The sequence below is a fragment of the Phacochoerus africanus genome, chromosome 3 (assembly GCF_016906955.1).
Source record: "Phacochoerus africanus isolate WHEZ1 chromosome 3, ROS_Pafr_v1, whole genome shotgun sequence".
NCBI lineage: Eukaryota > Metazoa > Chordata > Mammalia > Artiodactyla > Suidae > Phacochoerus > Phacochoerus africanus.
In genome coordinates this window covers 169,375,164-169,388,671 of record NC_062546.1, presented here as the reverse complement: position 1 = coordinate 169,388,671, position 13,508 = coordinate 169,375,164, and the positions used below count along the sequence as shown (strand labels likewise).

At 45.5% G+C, this 13,508-nt stretch overlaps 1 protein-coding gene across 4 annotated transcripts in view; it reads right to left on the bottom strand.

Moving 5' to 3' along the window:
- The window catches only part of SPATS2L (spermatogenesis associated serine rich 2 like), a 182,307-nt gene extending 181,196 nt beyond the window's left edge, over positions 1–1,111 (bottom strand). For 2 of the 4 annotated variants that reach the window (XM_047773174.1, XM_047773173.1), the window contains exon 1: positions 1,001–1,111. The gene's annotated coding sequence lies outside the window, so the exon portion shown is untranslated. Of the gene's footprint in view, positions 1–673; positions 930–1,000 lie in introns of those variants that run through there. The other 2 variants (XM_047773172.1, XM_047773176.1) reach the window with 2 other exon arrangements.
- Between the last annotated feature and the right edge of the window lie 12,397 nt (positions 1,112–13,508).

The following is a 13,508-nucleotide window of genomic DNA, read 5'->3' as shown; positions in this document are numbered from 1 at the left end:
CTGCGGCCGGGTCGTTCGGCATCTACTCGCGTCACCCCGCGTGCAACGGCGGCGAGTGTGCGGGCGCTGGGGGCCGCCGCATCCGGCTCCCGCTGTGAGTGCGCCAAGGGGCGCAGGTTTCCCGGGTCCCGCGGCCCCCGAGCCAGGCAGTGATCGACGGAGAGACTGTGCCGGCGCAGGCAGTTCCGAGCAATAGGGAGGCGGGAGGGGGTGGGTCTCCGTCCGTCCAGCGGATGGAAGGGGGCGCTCGCGCGGGGGAGGGCAGGCGAGGGACCGCGACCGATTCAGATCCGGGGCGGGCGGGTCCACGTCGGAGCGCGGCGGCCACACGCCCGCCCTGGGCGCGCGAATGTGCGCGGGACCCGGCGCCTTCTCCCACCCGCCCGCCCGCTTGCTAGCCCGCGCCGGCCGGAGAAAGGAAGGACGGCGACCTCCGTGTCCGGTCCGCGCCGCCTGCCCGCGTCGGCACCGAGCTGGGGCCACACCCAGCGCCTGGGGAGGCGGCGGGGACTGGGCGGCCCAGGCTGCGGATCGCGCGGCCGAGGCTGAGCCACCGTCCCGGCCCCGCAGGCCCCGCGGCGTCCGCCTGAACCCCGAGTCCCGGCCCGGGCCTGGCAGGCGGGCAGGCAGGGAGGGGGTCCCAGGCGGCGGCGGCCTGGGAAGCCGAGCTTACCTCTGTGCGGAGGGCCAGCCGCTCCGTCCCGGGCAGGGGAACGGGGATCAGGGGCGCAGTCGCCCGGGGAGGCGCGGCGGCAGTGGCTGCCCTGCGGCGCGGAGGGCGGGCGGGGCGGGAGCTGTTGCCTGGGCCGCGCGCCGTCCGGAGCTCGACCCGCGCTGCCGGCGCTCGCGGTGGAGGGCGCAGCCGGCTCGGCCCCCGGGACTGGATTCCTTCACTGACACAACTCTGAGTCGGCCAGCTCCACGCAGGGACACTCCCGCCCCTCGCTGGCTGCCCCCGCCCGTCGGCCGGCCGGCCAGCCCGCCCCTCGGTGTCACTCACCCAGGCGCACACACCCCGAGCCGGCGCCCCTCGCTCCCGCTCGCACACACGGCGCTGCTCACGCCTCTCTCGGGTTTTGTATCCGCTCACACGCACGTTCTGACACAGATCCCTTCCCTCCACACGCCCTCCCTAGCTCCTTTCCCACCCCACTTTCTAGAAGGATCCCCGTGCAGCTTCCGCACTTTGCTTGCTTGTCCCACACCAACCTCCTCGGCTTTCCCCAAACCCCCGCCTCACTTATACTGCCCCTGTTATTCAAAGATTTTGCCACAACCCGCACGTGTTGCAGGAGAGGCAGCTTCCCATACCCAGGAGAGTGAACTTTGCTCCCCCCAGCAGTCTACAAATGCAAAATGCTTCCCTTTTTAGAAAGCACTAATGCTTCCTGGTGCGGAGCCAAGCTCAAAATGTAAACAAAGGTAGCCGATTCCGAAATGACCTGAAGAACCAGACGCGGAGAAAGTACTGGGTTGGGTCTGACCCTAGAAATGCGGCTAACCCGGAGCGTCCCAGCCCCTCCCTTTCGCACTGGAGGATGGGTTGCTGTAAACGTGTGTGATAACCAAGTTCCAGATAGACACCGTGGGCAGCAGCCCACGGATTTGTGCCTGGGAGTACAGTAGTCGGGAGAGTGAAGGCAGTTTCTCAATCATTATTCATGATGGAAGCACTTTAGATAACACACCTCTTCCAGAGGCAGTAGAGTGAAATGCGGGCAGCTCTCCAGTTCAGTTTGTTTTAATTTTTTTTTTAAGGGAGACAGCCTCCCTTTTTCTCAATCACCAATAACTGTTTCTCAGCAGCTTCTAGGATCAAAGACCCTTACAAATACGCAGACCAGAGTGCCTTATGCCTCTCGCGCTCCAAACTCAAAGGGCCTCCTGAGTGTACAGCAGAATGGTATATCATCCGATGCTCAGGAGTTCGTAATTTGAAATTAGATGCAAACAATTTTCCGGCCAGGTTCCAGTTTGCTAACATAATGTGCCCCCGTCGACAAAGCACCGTCTTAATAAGGGATAAAAGGAGCTGAAAGTAAAGGAACTCATTTTCTTATGGGAGTTGTGGCAGTGGTTCTTGTTACACTGATGGGCTTGTGGATAGTATGATGTATTTTAAAATATCTGTAACTGCTTCCTAAGTATTAACTTAGGTAATCCTTCAAACAGTCTACTCAGGTAGATAGTATATCTGAGCTTTTTTATAGATAAAGAAACAGACGTGGAGAGGAAAATTGGTAGAGGGAGACTTTGAACTTACTTACACACTCTAGTCCCAACTGTGCTACAGATAGGACAAGCAGATTCTAGAAGCCATAATACATGTAAATATAAAGGATAAACATCATAATTTTTTATTTTTGTCTTTTTGCCTTTTCTAGGGCCGCTCCCGCGGTGGCTGGAGGTTCCCAGGCTAGGGGTCTAATCGGAGCCATAGCCACCAGCCTACGGCAGAATCACAGCAACGCGGGATCCGATCCGCGTCTGTGACCTACACCACAGCTCCCAGCAACGCGGGATCCTTAACCCACTGAGCAAGGCCAGGGATCGAACCCTCAATCTCACGTTCCTAGTCGGATTCGTTAACCACTGCGCCACAACGGGAACTCCTAAACATCATAGTTCTTATTGAATTTAGATGGAAGGATAACTTGTAACAACTTGGTTTGGAATTTGGTGTACTTTTTAGGTCCTCTGGCAAAATAATTCACTTCAGTTTTTTGGGGTTCCTCCCCATACTTAGAATTCCAAAATGAATACTAAATTATTGTGTTCCTAGGAAGGGCTTTGGAAATAACATTGATCTTAGTCTTCGTTCTTTTCTTCTCCTACTTCATTACTTCTTAGGACTCCAAGTCTAACTTGTTTAGTAAAGTCTGAGAGAAAAAAATTGTTCAAGAACTGAATATGACCAGAGGGAAGAAAGACTTCCTTTCAGAGGCTTATGCGTGGCCTTTTACATTTCAGGGCTATTTCCCAGTAAGTAGGTAGTAGCCACAAAAATAACTGGTATGTGTACTGAGAGTGAAAATATTAAAGCATTGAATTGAAAAATTAATAAATGGCATATAGGAGTGTAGTGGTAGCCACCTTACTACAAACTAGACTAAAAGGAATTCTCTGCTGAGAATGGAGGCCTAGTCCATGAAAAGACAGTTACAAAGTAACTAATGAAAATCATTACAACCCTCAAGAGTTACTTAAGGGACCTAGCCAAAGAAATCAGACTTTTAAAAATTTATACACAGTGTTTCAAATGAAACTTAACTTATTCTGAAAAAAAAAAAACTGTTTCTGGGATGAGGGTTTATTCAATAAGCATTCAAAATGCTTATTGAAAAAATGTAAATACAGAGTTCTCGTCATCGGGCAGTGGAAACGAATCCTACTAGGAACCATGAGATTGGGGGTTCGATCCCTGGCCTCGCTCAGTGGGTTAAGGATGAGGTGTTGCCGTGAGCTGTGTTGTAGGTCCCGGATTCGGCTTGGATCTGGCCTTGCTGTAGCTGTGGCGTAGGCTGGCAGCTCTAGGCCTAGCCTGGGAACCTCCATATGCCACGGGTGCAGCCCTAAAAAAGCAAAGCAAAAAAAAAAAAAAGTGAAAAGTAAAATATATAAATACTTTTTGGACATCAAATAACTAACAAAGAAGTATTTGATGGGTTAGGCATAATTGATTTTTAAAACATGTGAGTTACATTCCTATAATTACATGGAGATATAAAAATCATAAGAAATAGAGTATGAAAAAAAATATGTATTGGTGTTGGCATCAGATATTGAGAATTTCTCCTTTCTTTTCTTTTCTTTTTAAATGGCTGTACCCATGGCATATGGAAGTTTCAGGGCCAAGGACTGAATCCAAGCCTCAGCTGTAACCTACATGACAACTGTAGCGACAGCAGATTCTTTAACCCAATGTGCCATGCTGGGAATTGAACACAGGCCTCTGCAGTGAGCTGAGACTCTACAGTCAGATTCTTAACCCAGTACACCACAGTGGGAACTGCAGATATTGAGAATTTATTTGAAAAACTACATTATTTGAAATTTTGATCAGGAGGTTATCTGTCTAATTCTAGACTGACTGTTGTTCAAAGTCATTCTCTATGATTATAATCCATAGGTCTCATTTTACTATTTTCTAAGCTAAATAGAAAAGTGAAAATTCATTTCTTAAGCCACCAGGTGAGAATCATAAAATAAACATTTTCTGAGAGATGAACAAAGTGTGTTAGTTTGTATATTATAACATTTCCATAAAGATATTTTTAATCTGTGTCTACCGCTTTCTTCTATATTGTCACCGGCATCCTTTATCCCAATGTGTTTAATTGTAAGCTTGGCAGGACAAAGCACGTCCTTCAATGAGGCTGACTGTTTCCATGCAGGTTAGATTTCAGCACCATGCCATATTCCCTCTTTTCCACCTCCTAGATTGTCCTAACTCTGTAGGCATGGCCATTCAGAGCAAGTTTCAGGTTCATGAAAGCAGCTCAGATCCCAGAAGCCTGTTTTAGGCCATGGCCAGTGGTCTCCAGCAGAATTTGGGCATCTGAATAAGCATTTGGGGCCAGAGAGTGATTTTTGGTTGCTAGGCTTCAGACTGCTATTCAGATTTGCTGGAAAGTCTTTGATCTAGAGATCCTTGACTTTGACTAGGTGCAGGGACTGGGTAGAATCTGGGAGCTCTCCCTTAAGGAGGAAATGAATGTGTTCTGTGTGTGTGAGGGTGGTGTTTGTAAGGGCTGTTTACAAATATTCCATCCCTACTTCCTTCAAAACATCTGGTAGGATTGCATGTCCTCACCTGCTGAAGTGCAGGGTAGCCCTGTGACCTGCGTCAGCCAATGAAATACGGATAGAAATGATAAGTATCAGTTCTGGGCAGAAGAGCCAGAGCACACATCACCGAGTTTGATTTTTCTCCATTGCACTGTAACCAGCAAGGTGCCTGGCGCTGACTGCTTCACTGGACTGCAGTGAATAATGACAAAGAGCAATGCCACCTCTGCTGACCCTCCCTTACTGGGCATGAGTGTCAGTAAGAAATAAACACTGTTGCAGTAAGCACTGAGATTTAGGGGTTTTTTTTGTTTGTTTGTTTTTTGTTTTTTTGTTTTTTTCTGCAGTATAATCCAGCCTGTTCTGATTAAACATGGGGAGTAGGAAAGAAACAAATAGTTGCAGGGCACGCTGTGGCAGAGAATGGTTAATAATTCCACCATTGTTTCTCTTTCCTCCTGGGTGCACAGCTAATTCACATTTTTCAGCCTCCTACGTAGTGAGGTGAGGCAGTGGAACTGAATTCTGACCGATGGAATGTAGGTGAAAGTTTTGGGCTCCACCTCCAGGCCCTGCATCTAGAAAACCTCCTGCATGGTCTCTCCATCTGTCCTGTGCAGACCAAGGATTCTGGCTCTAGAGCAGGAGTCTGCAAAGTTTTTCTATAAAGGGCCATATGGTAAATATTTTAGGTTTTGTGAGTCATGAGGTCTCTGTCATAACTATCTGCTCTTTTGTAGATATAAGCACATAAGCACTTTGTAAACAAATGGTTGTGTTCCAATAAAACTTTATTTACAAAAACAGAGCGTGAGTCATTGTGTCCTGGGGTGATTATATGCTGCCCCCTTACCTAGAGGAGGGTAGAAACACAAGATGGAAGGAGCCTGAGTCTCTGAGTCATTCTGTGGTAACTACTTGCTGAACATACACATTGAAATGTTATCTGAGTTAAAAAAAACCAACCTTCCGTTGAGTTGAGCATAATTAATATGCTATCTTATTCCATATTCCGGAAAATATTCCAGATGGATTAATAATCTGAACAAAGAAAACTCTAAGAGACTAAAACTCATTTGCAATATTAGTTATATTTATAATACTAGTTAGAAATATCATGACAGAAGCCCCAGAAACTAGAATAAAAAAGATTAAACAGATTTGACTATACAACAAAAGAACAAACAACGCAAACATTTCTATACAGTGATGGGTGCCATAAAAAATATTACCTAATGGGAGAAAATATATGCAACACATATACACAACAGAAAAGAGTTAATATGCAAAATAACATATAGCTTCTAGAAATTAAAGAGAGAGAGAGAGAAGCATTGAAATTAGAAAACAGACACAAGATATGAAGAGGTCATTTTTCAAAAGAAGGAATATGGGCTAATAAGCATATGAAAACATATTCCACCTCATCAGTGATCAAAGTATAAATAAGGACAAGATGGCATTTTTTACTTACTTGATTGGCAAGGAAATGTTTCAGTATAAGATGTTTGTGAGAGTGTGTTAAAAAGAATAACTTTCAGAGTTCCTGTCGTGGCTCAGTGGCAACAAATCTGACTAGGAACCGTGAGGTTGTGCGTTCGATCCCTGACCTCACTCAGTGGGTTAAGGATCTGGCCTTGCCATGAGCTGTGGTGTAGGTTGCAGACATGGTTCGGACCTGGCATTGCTGTGGCTCTGGCATAGGCTGGCTGGCGGCTACAGCTCTGATTAGACCCCTAGCCTGGGAACTTCCACATGCTGCAGGCGCAGCCCTAAAAAGCAAAAAAAAAAAAAAAAAAAAAAAAGAATAACTTTCATACACAACTGACTGTAATATGAATTGATATACATTTCTGGAAGCAATTTGACATATCTATAAATTAAAAAAATATATATATATATACTTTGACCATGCATTCCCACTACAAGTAATCTATCCTACAGAAATACAAAGTGTGCAAAAAATATTTACAAGTATGTCTATTATAGTATTATTTATAAGAGAAAAAAATTAGAGACCCCCCCAACTCAACATTTATGAATATAGGAAAGGTTAAAAAATTGAGTATATATATATATATGCTGTGGAATAATAAATAACTTAAAAAGCCAGGGAGCTATGCATGTGTTGACATGGAAAAGTGTTCATGATATATTATTTTTGAGTGATGAGAGCAAGTTAGAACAATATGTGCAGTATGTGCTCTGAAAAGAGGGGAAGAAGGGCGGAAAGCTAGTTATCTTGAGGGACATTGGTAACCCTTGGGGTGGGGCTCTTCCATTTTTAACGTTGTATGCTTCTCTTCTTCTCTTCGTATATCATTTTTATAATTACAATTTCTTAAAAAAGCAAAAGGACAGACGTCAAGAGAGACTGAAGGAAAAGCCCGTGGTGGATGCTGACCAAGGCTGAGGGGTCAAAGGGTGGATGGGCAGAGGATCGAGTCTCGCTGAGGCAAATCCAAAGCCATGAGTCACTCCCTTGGAGATTCAACGGCAGCAGATTGAGTTGTTATGACCTGGAACCAGGGTTCTGCTTGGACACTTTCCAAGAAACAGGAAAACTTGGGGTGAAAAGGGAAAGCATAACTTTGCTGGCCTGAGGGCAAAACATGTTGGAAACACAAAACCAAATAATGTCCCTTGGCTGAACTTTCTTAGTCCATACAGGAGCTAAGTATTAAGTTATCTTTTCATTGCTTCAGATTTTTTATTTTTAGATTAAAAACCTTCCAGTCTCAGATGCTGAGATGAATATATCCTTAAGAGAAGGGTTGGGGGTTGGGTTTTTTTTGTTTGTTTGTTTTTCTTGTTGGTTTTGGTTTTAAAAGCTACATGTCGCAGTGTATTAATTCCAGGTTCATTCAATCTCAGTTGTGCCAAGAGGGAGACGAATGGCCCCAGTGTGTGTTACAGGTGCCCAGGCTATCACTCAGGTAGTCTGCATTCATTCATTCTCTGATGTGTCTTAGCATTTTCTGTGCACCAAGTTATGTCGTAAATCTGACAGCTAGTGAGATGGAAGATCTTCTTGTATGTCTGTTTTAAGTAGTGCCATCTTGATGTGTTACTTAGCAGAAAGTTAAGTTTTATTTTATCTTTGGGTAGAGCTTGTGTCCCCAAATTCCTCATATTAATGTATATTACTTACCTTGTATGCAAAATCCACCAGGACTGCTTTTGGGTACCGACATGAGAGAGGACCAAAGAATCTCGTTGTAGACTCGAACCCACTATTCGAGGAAATTTCGAGACTCCTCTGGGTCACAGCATAGGAGTGAGCCAAAGGCAGATTCCTGCCTTTTTTCTGGTTGGCTGTACTCTGAGGGTTTTCAGCCAACTCTTCCCAGCTGTGGGACTGGCCTGGCCTGGCCTGGCCTAGAATCTGAGAGGGGATATGCTGGTGACAGGGAAATGGTATACTGGTTTGCTAGAATGCCGTCACAAAGTACCACAGACAGGATGGGTGGCTTCCAACATGAATTTATTGTCTCACAGTTCTGGAGGCTAAAAGTCTGAAATCATGGTGTCAGCATCATGGAGTCCTCTGAGGGCTTCAAGGGAAGGATCTGTTCCAGGCCTTTCTCCTTGGTTTATAGATGACTGACCTCTCCCTGTGTCTCTTCTCATGGTCTTCCCTCTATGGGCTTCTCGCTTCACGTCCAAATTTCTCCTTTTTTTTTGGCCACACCCATGACATGTGGAAGTTCCCAGGCCAGGGATCGAACCCTAGATACAGCAGGGACCCAAGCCACTGCAGTGATAATGCCAGATCCTTATGCTCTAGGCCACCAGGGAACTCTCAAATGTCTCCTTTTCATAAAGATACCAACCATGTTGGATTAGGGCTCACCCTAAGGACCTCATTTTAAAGACTCTCTCTCCAAATGTGATCACATGCTGAAGTACTGGGAGTTAGGACTCCAACATGTATTTTATTTGTGTGTGTGTATTATTTATCTAATATATATATTTTTTTGGGGGGGTGCGTAGGGACAATGCAGCCACAACAGATGGCATAATGATGTAGTTAATTGTAAAAGTGGGGGAGTTCCTGCTGTGGCTCAGTGGAAACAAACCTGACTAGTATCCATGAGGATGTGTGTTTGATCTCTGGCCTCACCCAGTGGGTTAAGGATCCAGCATTGCCAAGAGCTGAGGCTCAGATCTGGCGTTGCTGTGGCTGTGGTGTAGGCCAGCAGCTGCAGCTCCGATTTGACCCCTAGCCTGGGAACTTCCATATGCCTCGGGTGTGACCCTAAAAAAAAAAAGTAAAAGTGGCGTCAGAGCCTGGCTCTCTGACTAGTTACCCAGAATTTTTTTTTTCAGATCTCCCCTCCCTGTGCTTTCCAGGCTGTCTTCCTGCCCCCTCCCCCAGGGTGCTATTGATTCCTGTGCATGTCTGCAATACAATAATTAGGTACGTGGGCATTTATCTCCCTGATGTGAGCAGGGACTGAATCTGTTGTTCCCTGGGTCCAGCCCAGTGCCTGACCCAGGCAAGGTGAACGAATGAGTAATAACATCCATTTGGGAAAGAGCGTGGGTCCTTCCCGCCGTCTGTCTTCCTGATGGCGCATCTAAGTGAACCTAGACTCACTCCTGTGAAGCAAAATGACATGAAAACTTGAAAAATGTAAAAAATCCCCTTCAGGTATGTTGTGGTACACTGAGGACAGCAGCTTCTGGAAAGGCTGGTGGAATAGGAACACCACCACGGGGAGGGTCCGCATATGCCACTACTTCATAAGCCAAGCAAGTTCAGCCAAAGGATACTGCGCCCCACTTACATTAATAATGAGCTTCAGATTGAAAGTCTAAGTTAAAAAGTACAGTGAGGGAAAGTGAAAATACTTCTGTGGAGATGATGGGCCAATAGAGAGAGTTCATGAGGAAGGCCTATGGGAGTTGTGTGCTTTTAAAACCTGGAGAACACAAGTCGGAAGGGCAACTTCGTAACAGTCTTCAAGTGGAAACACAGGGATGTTGGTGAGGTTTTCTGTTTCTGCAGAAGACAGAACTGGAAGTTGACGGCACAGCAGGCAAGGGTTCTGTTGACCTTGAAGGAGCAACTTCCCAATAGAATATTAAATATCCGGGTTGCTGGGACTCAAATACAAGTGTGATTTTACATCTTTCTATCACTTAAATGAAAACTTCTGAAATACATCAAGCCAATCTCTTTCACTTACTAGCCACTAGACCTTGGAAAATGACATCATTTCACTGAGAACAGGCTTCCTTCCTTATCCATAAAATGGGCTTAATTTTTACCTCAAAGGGTTATGGGAGATTGAATATGAAGCATGCAGTACAGCTCCAGGCACATTTTAAGCCCTTCAGAAATAGCATTAATAGTGAACATGAGAACAGACATTTATTAATTACTTACTATGTGTCAGACACCATTCTAAGCACCTTGTGTGCTCTTTCTTTGTGGTTTCACAACGATCATGTGAGGTAGGCACTTTAATTTCCATTTTATAGGTGAGAAAATTGAGGCCCAGAGGAAGTAACTTGCCCCAAATCTCACAGCAAGTGACCAAGTTCCAGTATAAAGCCAGGCAGTCTGTCTCCAGAGCCTGTGTTTCTAGTCACTAAGGTAGCAACCTCTACATGTTTATAGCAACTAAATATTAGCTCTTTTAAAATAAAAAATTGGCATGCTCTTTAAAAATTCATAGTCTAGTAGTCGCCAGCCTTTCAACACCCTCTTTATTATTTTTTCTTTCCATGTTCTGAGTGCTTTTATTTACTAACATTCTGCAGTGATAAGTAATAATTTATCTTTCATTGCTATTCATCAAAGAAAACTGTGACAGAGCTCCAGACCAATATGAAGTAACAGCATGAGCTTATAAAAATCTTGTCAAAGGCAAACAACTTGATGTTTTGTTTGGCTAATGCAGCTTTAATCAAGGCACAGTTTGCACCAGGCTTTCAAAAATACTGTAATAATTAATCAGCCCTCTTCTTTCCACTATGAAGTCCATAGAAGTTAATATTCTGTGATGGGTCATCTATGATATTGATACATGAATTCTCTCTGCTATGACATCAGAGGAAGCCTGGAGGTTTCCTGCTGCAGATGATTCTCTATATGATGAAACGTATTCTGAAGATAGACACGGGTACTAGAGTAGCAATTCTCAAACAGTGTGGTCGGTATTTTTAGGTAAGTCTAGTTAAGGTCCGTAATGTATTTTCAAAGTGTATATTCCATTATTAAGTGTTAAAAGTGAATGTTTTAAGATAGGAGCCAAAATGTCAAACTACTGGATGCAGGTGAATATGAAAGGGTTATCTGCAGCTTGGAGGCTCAGGTAGCCTGGAGAAATGAAGATCTGGAATTAGAACTGTTCACTGTGTGTGTGTGTGCAATCATTCAGGGGGCAATTATGGAGAGAAACAAGCGATGCTGTGCTAGTAGACCACATTTCAGGGGCGGAGGGGACAGCCCTGATTGGTAGCATTTGCCAATTTCCATGTTACAAATACTTCTGCCTTGGCCAATTTCAAGCTACCAACAGTTAGACAGCATTATACACTTCCATTTATTTTACTTATTACATTTTTATACTTAGCAGTTGGCTCTATCAAGCCAGCGTAAGCCTGCTCCATCAAATCCTTAGAAATGAATGAACTTGTTTATCAGCAGTCTCAGGATAGAGCCTGGAGATGCTGTTAAAGAGAATGAGTGTCTGGCAGGGCAGGGGAAGGAGAAAGTCAAGAAAAACAGAACTTCTAAGATGAAGCTTAAGACTAAAGACGTATAGCCAGAAATGATCCTGAGCCAAGGAGGCCACAAAGAGGAGATATTTGGAAGGGAGCAATCTGGCTGCCAAACTGGGAGTGAAAGACTTGGCTGCAGGGCCGTGTCTCAGAGAGGACGACTGACTGGGCAGCGGGGAGGAGGAGGAAGATGCTGCAGTACAAGCAGGGCAAGGATCTGCTCTCTTCAGACCAAATATGTTTCCATACCAATTTAAATTCTTGCCTGGTATTGCCAGCTTGCAATCCAGGTACTAAGGAATAGAAAGCAAAGTGGGGAACTTTGTTCCAAGAATTCTAGTATAAGGTGGGGAAGGAGGAGGAAGTAGTTACTACGTCTAGGACATAAGGCAAAAGTCCAAACTAGCAACACTACTCAAAGTCAACTTCTTTGAAAGAGAGAACTGGAGTTCCCGTCATGGCTCAGTGGAAATGAATCTGACTAGGAACCATGAGGTTGTGGGTTCGATCCCTGGCCTTGCTCAGTGCGTTAAGGATCCTGCGTTGCCGAGAACAGTGGTGTAGGTGGCAGACGCGGCTCGGATCTGGCATTGCTGTGGCTCTGGCTGTGGCTGTGGCTGGCAGCTGTAGCTCTGATTCGACCCCTAGCCTGGGAACATCCATATGCCACGGATGTGGCCTTAAAAAGACAGAAAGACAAAAAGACAAAAAGACAAAAAAAAAAAAAAAAGGAGAGAACCACTTGTATCCAAATATGAAAGGATTCTACCAAGCACCTCCTTTTGTCAATAACCTCCGAGCAGGAGAGCAGATGGTCCACAGAGAGCAGTCAAGTGCTTGCACTGTGAGCAGAGAAGGATGCTCTCAGGGCAGGGAGCCAGGTACAACGTTATACCAAAGAGTAAACTGAACTGGCTGTGAAGAGTTCAGACATTTCAGTATAGTTCTCCTCTGGAAAATAGGTCCATATTCAGCTTTTTACAACCTGGTGAGCAGACTCTAGGTTACCCCTGATCTGACAGTACCATCCTTTCCCTGCCCCACCATTCGGTTGGGACCAGACTTCCTTCTGCCTGAAGATGATGAGGCGCAGAGGGCGTGTGAGGAGGTGGAGGTGATAGCCGTGGACCCCTCTTTCTAACAGCCCGAAGAAGAGAGATGGAGCTAGAAAGCAGTAAGGGACCTGGTGATTTGAGTAAAGGAGAAAAAAAATTAAAAAGCCATGACCTCCATGAATTCTGATCCAAATTAAGAGCGTGACTGTGTTTACTGGGGGCAAACAAAGAGTGGGGAAATAAAAGCTGGCAGTCTAGACGCACAGACGTCATCTTCTCAGCGCTCCAGTGTGCTGTGACGTCCTGCAGAGGGAGGATTCAAATGTCCAACTGCTTCTGTTCTGCCTCCTTTACAATAACCATAGGGAGAGGCATGGATATTAGTGCATTGGCATGTGACTTTCTTCTCTGCAGTGACACACAAAACGTCTCCTTCCACCAAGGTCACCAGAGACTTCCTATTTGCCAAATTCAGTTGACAGGGTCCACTCCCTATCTTCCCTGGCCTCCTTGGATGATCTGACTTTCTCATCCTTTTGAGAGCCCCCTACTCCCCCGTGCTGTCCCTCTGAGCTCTCACCCAAGCTCTGGGATGGCCTCTTTCTAGTCTTACATGGGGGCATCTTCCTTTCCTGCCTCTTAACTGTTGCCACTCCCAGTGCTCTGTGCTCACTCTTCACTCTTGAGTCTGTACTCTTTTTCTAGAGCTCCTCCTCCAACCTAAGTTACTCCATTTGCTCCGTGCATCCTAATAACTCCGGTATCTCTATCTTCAGGCCCCAACTCTGTCCTTGGCTCTAGACTTCCAGAGCCTAAATCTGTATCTTCATGTCCCCCAAACAAAACCAACTCCACAAGCCCCAACTTAGAACTCTCCAACAAATTTGAAAGCCTTTGGAATATAATAGGCTTTTCTTATTGGCTTAGGGCATG